Source organism: Apium graveolens, chromosome 2 (assembly GCF_009905375.1).
Source record: "Apium graveolens cultivar Ventura chromosome 2, ASM990537v1, whole genome shotgun sequence".
Classification (NCBI taxonomy): domain Eukaryota; kingdom Viridiplantae; phylum Streptophyta; class Magnoliopsida; order Apiales; family Apiaceae; genus Apium; species Apium graveolens.
In genome coordinates this window covers 98,768,425-98,779,970 of record NC_133648.1, presented here as the reverse complement: position 1 = coordinate 98,779,970, position 11,546 = coordinate 98,768,425, and positions in this window count along the sequence as shown.

Genomic DNA, 11,546 nt, shown 5'->3' with positions numbered 1-11,546 from the left:
TTAAACATCAATCTTTCATTATTTTAAAAAAACCGAAGAATACGTATTAAAGTAGATTACATGTACTTTCTAATCATATAATTTTTATAATTTAAATATCTAATAATTGAATTAGTTTTTCAATTAAATTACTCTCCTATTTCCCAAAAATTTCCTCAATCAATTCACTCACTTCATAATCTTGTGTACTTGATTTGGTATGTACCTAATTTTAGCAAATTACGAATTTTTATATACTTGGTAGAACGTAATAATTTTTTAACTACTAAGTAAATGAGTTACGATTAATATATATAAACTAACTATCAAAAAAATTGTAATAAACCACTTAAATATCAAAAATCTATATATATTTAAAGCCTACTAGCAAAGTATTCCAAGTTGGATATCCATGTTACCATATTTACATCAACCCGTGGACTCTGGATCACTATCTATGACCCATCTATATACATCTCTCATACAAATTTTAAGAAACCCGTACCAATGTAGTTTTACGGCTGGATTATCCACGGGTTCACGGGTTTTACCCACTTTCACACAAAGCAACTCACCCAACAACTTTTCAAACATGCATAATTCTAGGCGGATTTCAAGCTTAACTCATCAAATCAGTTTAATTTTCAAATCCTCAAGACCCATTCTTAGTAATCTGCATCTTGCATTCTTCTACAGATGACCAAAACATCATGGACGACTGAGGTAATTATCATTCATCTCTTTTATGTTCATGGAAAATGATTCAAAAAGTATAAATTATTCATGGTGTTCGTTGTTACGCAGGTCAGAAAAGATTTCCTCTGATCCGGTCTCGCCTTCATCTTTGCCTACTGATAAGTTTAATTGTACCATTTCCCTTGTCATTGGCTTCTTTTTTCTGTAATAACCCCAATTTTTGGAAATTTTTAAAACCCTGATGAATATTAACTTTTTATTGATTATGATGATTAAGGAAAATTATCAGATCACACTATATAGGAGTATTGTTATGGAAATTCTGAGATCGTATTGGTATTCTATAAAGTAAATGAGTGTATATAAAGGTCGTCAGAATTCAAATCCGGACACTTTAATTATTCCCGAAAATCCACAAGATAACGAAAGAATTAAGTATAAGGTAACATGATTAAAAGAAATTAATTCAAGGATTATAACAGAGGATCATTAAAGGAATATAATATATTAAGAAAGGCTTAGAGAAGCCCGAATAATAAAATCCCGGATATAATTCCTCAAACGACCAACGAGGACGAGAGTTAAGCGAACCGTAAAACAAATAGATGACCAAGAATCAAGCTTGTACAAGAAGCAAGGGGATTAAACAAGTGGATAAGATCAAGTGACATCATCACACTACAAGAAGAGGACTTGTGGCAAGAAGATGATGCAAGGAAGATAATGTAAGCATGGTTAAGGAGATACATTGCAAGAATGAATCTTAGCCAAGTATTTTAACCACTTGATTAAACTAAGTTAAGCTATAACCAACCAAGTTAGCATATAAATAGAAATCAAGGAATCATGAAGCATTTTCTTTCCCATTTCTTCATCTTTAGCTCTCGGCTTCTCCTTAAAAAGCAAGGAAGATTTTTCCAAAGTTCAAGCTCCACTTCTTGATAATTAGCAAGGTAATTAACTAAGCTTCCTTGTGATTCGATATACATATCCTAGGATTTTAAGCCTTCATTTCCATGCTAATATTTTTCAATAAATCATTGAAGAAGATGAGGAATAATGTTTTCTATAAAAAAACTTTGATTTCTTGATGTTAATGGCAAGATCAAGATTGTTTAAAAGTGGATCTAAGCTCCCATAGGCATTCAAAGGATCTTGCCTTGTTTAAAAGCTCCAAGGAAGGTATAAAACTTCTAGACCTTTACTAAGTTTGTTTGCTTGAGTTTTGTAATGGTTTGGATGAATGAGTAGTAATTTGAATGATAAGCATGATTTGAGCTTGATTTGTTAAGTAAGTTTAGTTCATGTTGGAGATAGTATGATATTGGATTGAATTAAGGATCTTGAGCTTATGTTGACTAAAATCAGTATTCTCCATATGGATCTTGATTTGTTGATGTGTGGCAGTGATTTGGTGTGAAATTGGTATGGTTAAAATTTGGAAAACTTGTAAACGTAGTCGTCGTAATGCCCGTTTGCTTTGAAACTGTTTGTGTTTAACATTTGGAATAGAAAGCTCACAGACCAAACTATATCTTTTCCATGTTTAGCTAGATCGTGTAATAAGCTTCGTTTTGGTATGTAGTTCGCTTAGATCTGATGTACGGTTTAGGAGAAATGACCGATTTAACGGCATTTCGCAAACGAACCTTTACCCCTCGCTTAATATGAAACCTTGTTTAAAGCCTTCAAAAGACTAATTGGATTACGAAACAATTATGTAAGGAGTATGAGACAGTTGGTAAAGTCCTCGCAAAATAGTCGCGTTAAAATGTTTAACAATTAATTTTATAAAAATGTGGAGCCGAGGGTACTCGAGCGACTAATATAAATCGTTAAGCGCAAAAGTGAGCGTTATAGTCTAAGTGGATAAAGTCTAGTTTCTTAAGCGACCGTGGTTTAATTCCAGCTTATATGTTGTTTATAGGATACATGACTCACACCAGACCTTTTACCACCCTCGATCGCTCAGGCAAGTTTTCTACCCGTATCCTATTGTTGTGATGATTATATATATGCATTATCTTGATATAAATGCATGATTGTTGTTTAGCAAATCTTGCGATATATTGAAGCATGTTATTATGAGGGATATATATGCATGCCTGCTTTGAAATATTGATATTTCGTTGTCAATTCATCCATGTACTAGTAGAAAATGTGACTTAATTGGTATCTTTTCTTAATCAACAAGATATCGGGTTTATGCCAAAGTTTTCTTCTTTCCAAATTCATTGGGTATTACAATGCTGTTTATACTTTTCATAACAAAGGTTTTCAAGGAAAGTATGAGAGAGATATATGTAAGTATATATATATATCAGGTTTTAATGAAGTATCTCGTAACTTCATTCTTTTAAATGATATTTTAAATATTGATTCTATTCAAGTCTTATCTTGTAGTCTCATCTACGTGATGAACTTTTAAAACTGATCATACCTTGAACGGTGGTAGTTCAAGTAGTATTCGGAAAAGATATAAGTATATTTTAGTATCTTGTAACTTCATCTTTTCAACTTATATCTAGTAAATGATTATCTTATGCATGACAAAGATTTTCAGAAAAATATTGAGACAATGTTAGATATATGAGATCACCTTGCAACGATATTTTTAGACAATATAAACTGGAACTCTGAGTATATTATGCATGGCAGAGGATTTCAAAGATTTTGAAAAGTGTATATATATAGTGAATATTTTGCGACTTCATGGCGTGAAGATGTCAAACTTGATTCATTTCTGCTTGACCAAGACTTTCATCAGTACTATGAGAATGCTCATATGTTGTTAATTATTATACATGTTATTTTGGTGGGCTTGTTGCTCACCCTTGACTTATTTTTTCATCACACAACAATAACTAGACAAGATTAACATGACCAAGCTCCCAATTCATGAAAAGATAGGAAACGTTCTGCAGTTTCCTGTAGGCGTTGAAGCCGCTGTAGCTGAGGTAGGAACTACCAATAGGCTAGGCTTTCACCCTTTGATGTACTAGACATATTTATATTTATGAAGTATAATAATGGCAAAGAATATATAAATTTATTCAGAAACCCTGTTGGGGTGTAATGACTTGTATGGTGGAATAAAATGTCTTGTATTATTTTTTTGGTATTCATCTCTGAGACTATAACTTGTGGTGTGTGTGTTGTAAATATTGTGGGGTCACAATACGCAGTAGTTGGTTGTTTATTAAGATTAAGTGTTATTAATGGAAATGGAACTCGTGACAACACGGATCCCCGACCCAAGATTTGGGGGTGTTACCGAAATGGTATCAGAGCCAAGCGTTATAAACCTCAGAGATGATGCGTCGTTAAAATGATAAGTTCACTAAGATAATAAGAACTCTTTCCAAGTTCATAGTCGGATTACCTAACGTAGTACTGACAATTAAAACCTTTACGGGAACCCTTATAAATATCATGATATTAACATAGTTCGCTATCATATAGGGTAGTGCGGCACCGAACCCTGAGGTTGAGGAGCAACAATGCGATGCTGTTTTATTATATATTGGAGATCAGATAGTGGATTCAATGGAGTACCCTAATGAGGGACGGATGAGATTAATATTGAGAATGTAGCGGTTGAGGATGTTGTCCTAGAAGGGATTGTTGTTGAGGAGGATCCCATGAAGGATCCTGACGAGAATGAAGAGAGGACCGCTAAGGAATTGATGATCGTAGTCAGGGCTACTACCAGAGATAGGATTGGCCGGTTACTACCGTAGGTTCGTTCAAGTTTTCTATGATCGCAACCCCTTTAACGCAGCTTACTCGTAAGACAGAGAAGTTCGAATTGACAGAGAAATGCGAGAACAACTTCCAAGAACTGAAGAAAAGATTGGTGACGACCCTATGTTGGCGTTGTCGGATGGAAAAGGAGATTTTGTGAATTGCAGTAATGCTTCACACAAGGAATTAGGGTGCGTGCTTATACAACACGACAAGGTAGTCGCGCCTGTGTCAAGACAATATGAAATTTGATATCTCACCCATGATCTTGGGCTCGCGGCAATATTTTTGCCCTAAAGATTGGAGGCACTACTTGTATGGAGAGAAGTGTGAAATTTACACAAACCATAAGAGCTCAAGTACATTTTCACGCAGAAAGAGCTCAACATGCGTCAAAGGAGGTGGTTAGAGCTAATCAAGGTTTATGATTATGAGATTCTTTATCATCCAGAGAAATCTAATGTGGTGGCTGATGCCCTTAGTAGAATGGAGAGACTCAAGATGATAATGTCTTCAGAAGAATTGATAAAAGATTTTGAGAAAATGGAAATAGAAGTGAAGGTAACCGGAGCCGGTATCGAAAAGCTATTTGAGATTGCAATGCAGCCCGAATTATTGGAAAAGATCAGACTGTGCCAAGAAAAAGTGATGAATGAAGGCAGAGAGCCAATGACTGGAGAAGAGATTATTACCGAGAATGATGATAAGGGAATAATGAGGTATATTACCGAGAACGATGATAAGGGAATAATGAGGTATTCCTACAGAATTTGGGTTTCAATTATTCAAGAGCTTAAGGACGGGATCTTGGATGAAAGACATAGTTTGAGGAATAAGATTTTGGGCAAACCCTGAATGTGATATTTAGGGAGGTCTCCATCAAGATAAAAGGAACCTATAACATAATGAAGTGGTACAAAAGGATTTTAACGTATAAGATAACCCCGATTATGGGAGAAGGATGAAATATTTTATACTGAGAAAACAGAATGAGCAAAATAGGGAGAATTACGATGGTACTACTATGGGGCAATTTATGGACTTACCTAAACAAAACTTATACTTTTTACCCAACCACCACCCTGAGGAAACAATACGGTGAGAAATTCTTTCAAAACCTTTAAGTCGCTAAGCTCTCAGAGTTCCAAGGAACAAGTCGAGACAAGAGCCTGGCTAAAGGATAGAGGAATCATTTGAGATTCTAAATGATCGATGAAGTGCAAAAGACTATTTTTTTCACTTACCTTCCTAAGAGAGAGGCCACCCGCTGGTGGAAGGCTAAGGAAGATAGAGAGATATGGTAGAAGTTTTAGAACCAGACCATAGGCGGACAAGTATGATGAATCATGAAACTACGTTGTGAAAGTCATCAAGGTTCGTCTGAAGGACACGAATACAACATGATAGGATGTTTGAAGTCGATGCTTATGTTGTGTTGGTTCATGAAATGGTTGTAATAGAAAGGAAAATAAAAAGACTAAAAGGGAAAGGAGTGTAAATGGATATAAAGGAAATAGAGTTGAGGAGAGATAAGGGAATTAGGTATGTAAAACCCTAAGAAACTCTAGCAATAAGGATAGAGAAGTGTGTCATCATCAGCGCAATGGTGACTGATCATGAGATAAAGTCAAGGTTTGAAGGCGTAAGCGATGTATATAATTAATCCCCTTTAAGTTGGGAGTATTCAATGAAACTTCGAGATAGATCGATGGATTAATAAGGAAATACGGATAAACTAAGGAGAAAGGAAAGTAAGAAATTAGGAAATTGGATGAAGGAAGTGACCTTCAAGAATGTGAAGTGTATCTAACACATGTAACTTGATATTAAAAAAGGAGTCCAGGTATAAAGGCTATCCCAACATTGAGATGACTGTTGAGATAAATACAAAGGTAAATGAGTAATTAGAACTAAAAGGTTCACGTTAAACATGGACAATATCTTCCAGAACATCCCTGCTATCATTACCAAATCAAGCAAGAGAAGCGGATCAGCGTTTTTATCTTTTAGAGGCAATATAGATTGACCCCAGTCTGAATAAGAATGCTATTGTTAAACTAAGTATATACTATCGAGGTGAGAATGATTGAATAAGATACCCTTATTAGGGATATATGACTTGATTTATCCATGGAAGGATGCAAGTACCTTTTCAAATGTAGAATTAAGGATAGAACCTCGATAACTTGTGATAACCCCTAGGGAAATGCATAAAGGTTGGCATTTCACCCTTAATAGGGACATTATGAATTTTGATAAGTATGAATTGGACGGATTAAGGAAACAAGAACCTTTAAAGATCAGTGGAGAGAAAGTTTTTAGAATGGTATAGAGAATGGTTCTAGTATTAGTAAATGGTATCTTGATATGCCCTGTACCTAGAGAGTACATGAGGAATAACTTAAGAATAACCTTGGAGAGGTTACAAGAAGAGAGGTAATATTTAAGTTTTCCAAATAGAAATTTTGGTAGAGGAAAGATGTCATAATAAGAATGATGACAAATGGGGCACGTGTTAAACTATAAGAAGGTATAGATCGACCCAATGAAGGTCGGGATTGGTGAAAACAAGAAGGACCCAAGATAAGAGACGTCCTAAGTATGATCGAGAGTCAGCCATGATGATGTTAACATTTAAAGACTAAGGCTATGACTTATGGAAAAATGGTGATATTTTTTTTACTCACCAGGACTTAAGAAGAACATTTTCATATAAGCAGTGATTAGAAATGAGGTAGAAAATTTAGCTGAAAATGGTTCAAAAGACATTGATTGTAAGGGACCACTACTATCAGGAAAGGCCAATGAGGTGGCCGACACTTTAAGTGTAGGAGAAAAATTATAGGCGCTCATGCCAAAAGAATACAGTAATGCTGGTTAAAACCGTGAAGATTGTATTATGGTGTGAAAGATTGACATTTCTTCTGATGATTGTGCAATACTCAACCATAATAGTAGGTTGGTGGAGATTAATTCATGATAATCGTTGTGAGCGGGCTACCCATCTTAGAAGGTACTACCATGAGATAAGTCAGGACCATGTTACGAAAAGACTAAATAAACCCTTGAGTTTCCAGTCTCCTATTGAGTACATATGATTAATAATGGTATTAACCTGCTATCATTGCTTTGGTTAAAACTCTTCTGCAATTTTATCTGCTTTATGTCATATAGACGTCATGTTCTGATAATGTTTTACCTGGATCGCAAATGGTGATTATGTTACTTCATTTAGAAGATTTCGATCCGAAAGGTATGGATTTCGTATGATTAGCTATTAAGATCCTGAGGAAGGTGAATGACTACATTTGGTCAGCGGTGGACCATAGTAATGTAGCAATAATTCTGCGAGTACTGAGCCGATTACAACCGTGAGAGTTGTATTGGAATGGATGTTGAGATTGAGTACCAGTAATAGGGTCATGGTAATATAAAAGTTATCATTGATAGACTAAGTCGATTATTTACCTATTGAATATTTATTCCTTCTTATCGACAGATAGTCGTATTACTATACGAGGAAGGTTGTGGTGCAAACTTAGAATTCTAGTAACAATAATGTCTAGATTGAAATCTCAGATTCGATTTTCGATGTCGAGGGAGTTTCAAAGGTGATTGTTTATGAACTCGGACAAGAGCATGGGTGCATAGAGCGATGGACGGAATAGTAAAATATTCAGGCACGTGAATGGCGATGCGATAATACCTGATATCGATATATATACATGAATATGTGTTTCATTCTCTGGTGATAAACCTCTATAGTTCAGAGGTAGATTCCAAGCCGGATATTTTGTGACCATATATTCTTTTATATGTAATTCTCTTAAATTCGTTCTTTTCTCTCCTTTTCATTACATGTAAACTGAGAAGAACAACACTTTTAGGATGGGAGGTATTGTCGAATGACTATCTATCTGTGTGATAGAGGCCTAGTATGATACCATATGTTGTTTAATTTCTTGTCAAGTACTAAAGGATGGCCACCTTCTGTGCTAACTATGCAATAGAACAAGTGTTCATGATCATAGTGATCTCTCAATAAATTCTTTTACTTCTGTATGATTGATCAAACTTTCAAAGATAGAAGCATCTAGAAAAGGAGTAGTATGAGTACGGGGGTATTCAAAATAGAAATGCGTTCGTGATGCTAAGGTTGACGCATTTATTAAAAGGTTATAGAATGCTAACGAGCAAAAGTGTAACCAGTATAGTATTAGGTACGGAAGATAGTAACGATTATGAACTGGAAAAGAGTGGGTATTGAGAAGCAAAAGTTGTAGCGCTAGAAGATGCGTTAAGATTCTGTGCAATAGACTTGAAAGGAATTTGACACGATCAATTAGCACAGATCGAGTTTTCTAACGATAATAGATTTTATGTCAGTGTCAAGATGGCGCATTATGAGGCCCTTTAGGGAAGATAATGCCGATCTCCCATGTATCGGGATAAAATTGGAGAGCGTAAGATGCTCGGGCCAGAAGTGGTCCAAAGACCCAAGGACATAGTAGATCTAATTAGAGGGCTGTTGGTAGCAGCCCAAGATTGAAAGAAGAAGTACACCGGTTGGCCCATAAGGGCAAGGAGCATGAAGTAAGGGAACCTAGTGTGATTAAAGGTATTCCCTTGGAAAGGATTGATGAGGTTAAGAAAGAAAGAAAAACTAAGCCCAAGATACATTAGATAATTTGAGATTTTAAGAGGTATTGGGAAGTTAGCTTATGAGCTAGCCCTACCCCCGAACCTGCAACAAGTTCGCAATGAGTTCCAAGTATTAATGTTAAGGATGTATGATCCAGAGGCGAGATGCATAGTTGAATATGAACATGTAAACCTGCAACCAGACTTAACCTATGTGGAGTAACCAGTGAGGTTTATGAATAAAAAAGGAACAAGTACTTAGGAACAGGGTTATGAATAAAAAAGGAACAAGTTCTTAGGAATAGGGTTATGAAGCCTTTAAAAGACTAATTGGATTACGAAATAATTATGTAAGGAGTATGAGATAGTTGGTAAAGTCCTCGCAAAATAGTCGTGTTAAAATGTTTAACGATTAATTTTATAAAACTGTGGAGCCGAGGGTACTCGAGCGACTAATATAAATCGTTAAGCACAAAGAGAGCATTAGGGTCTAAGTGGACAAAGTCTAGTTTCTTAAGCGACCGTGGTTTAATTCAGGATTATATGTTTTTTATAGGTTACCAGACTCACATCAGACCTTTTACCACCCTCAATCGCTCAGGAAAGTTTTCTACCTGTATACTGTTGTTGTGATGATTATATATATATGCATTATCTTGAGATAAATGTTGTTGTTAAGAAAATCTTGCGATATATTGAAGCATGTTATTATGAGGTATATATATGCATGCCTGCTTTAAAATATTGATATTTTGTTGTCAATTCGGTTGTTTATAAACTGCATAATATCTATGCTAGAGATAGGCATTATTTGTATATACCCTTAGTATAGGGTACCCAAAGTCGAATATTTTCCTAAAACCGGGAAGCGAGGATCCCGAGAATATTTTATATAGTTTTATATAACTATTAATCGAATAAGGTGTATTTGATAGTTTTGAATAATAATCAAATAATATTTTCGATTATTCAAATAAAGATCTTACTTTCGTATAAGTATATCTTTTGATTATTATTCGTTTCAAGTATTAGTTTCAAAACTTCTACTTTATTTATTTTATAAAACCTATTTTGGGAATGGATTAATTATCAAATAGGTCACTTAATGCATCCAAATATATCAAGTGAGTCACTGATTACAAAACTGACTCAAATGAGTCACTTATTTAAAAATCTGTATCAAAAATATCACTCTACCGTTAGTCAAAATTCTTAAAAATATTATATATTAAGTTTCACATATTTTCATGAATGATATTACATCCAGATGAAAGGTTCCGAGTTCTACTATTTTAGACAATATTGTTAGATTTTTAAAATTTTATCAACTATTTATTTTTAATTTTTTGATTATTTTATTTGATTTAAATAAAAATTAATAGTAGATAAATTTTTAAAAATCTAAAAATAATATCTTAAATACTAGAACTCAAAATCTTTCATTTGGATGTAATATCATTCATAAAAAATATGTGAAACTCAATATATAATACTTTAAGAATTTTAAATATTGATAGAATGATATTTTTTACACAAATTTTCAAATGAGTGACTCATTTGAGTCAGTTTTGTAATAAGTGATTCACGTGATACATTTGGACGTAGTAAGTGACCTACTTGATAATTAACCCTTTTGGGAATATTATTTAAAGAATAATATATTCAGATATTTTATAATTTATCGGAACTAATTTTTTTTATTAAACCATTCTAACTCCAAATATTTTCAAAAATGTTTTTGAGTCTTCAAAATGATTTTAAAAGATAGAGTGGATCCTAAAACTCGTTTTTAACTTTAATCTTTCCTTTCATGGAGGGATATAAATACTCGCTCAAAAACCTAAGGGATCCGGCTTTGTGGTGTATTTTTGTCACAACAAAATTGCTGATTTGATAAAAGAGCTTTTGATTACTTACCCAACATTCGGGAAGTAAGTCCATCTAAATGTGTCAGCATAGGCGACAGGCCGGGGTACGGTCTATCAAAGTGTAAGTGGATGGGTGGCAGTCCATCAATGCGTAAGAGGCCGGGTGGCGGTCCAGTACAAGGTACTAATGCGACCAGGGTGATGACCGGTGGGGAATTCATCCATCTACTAGTAGAAAAGGTGACTTAATTGGTATCTTTTCCTGATCATCAAGATATCGGGTATATGCCGAAGTTTTTTTCTTTCCAAATGCATTGGGTATTACAACTTTGTTTATACTTTTCATAACAGAGGTTTTCAAGGAAAGTATGAGAAAGATATATGTAAGTATATATATATCGGGTTTTAATGAAGTATTTTATAACTTCATTCTTTTAAATGATATTTCAAATATTGATTTTATTCAAGTCTTATCATGTAGTCTCATCTACGTGATGAACTTTTAAAACTAATCATACCTTAAACGGTGGTAGTTCAAGTAGTATTCAGAAAAGATATAAGTATATTGGAGTATCTTGTAACTTTATCTTTTTAACTTATATCTAGTAAATGATTATC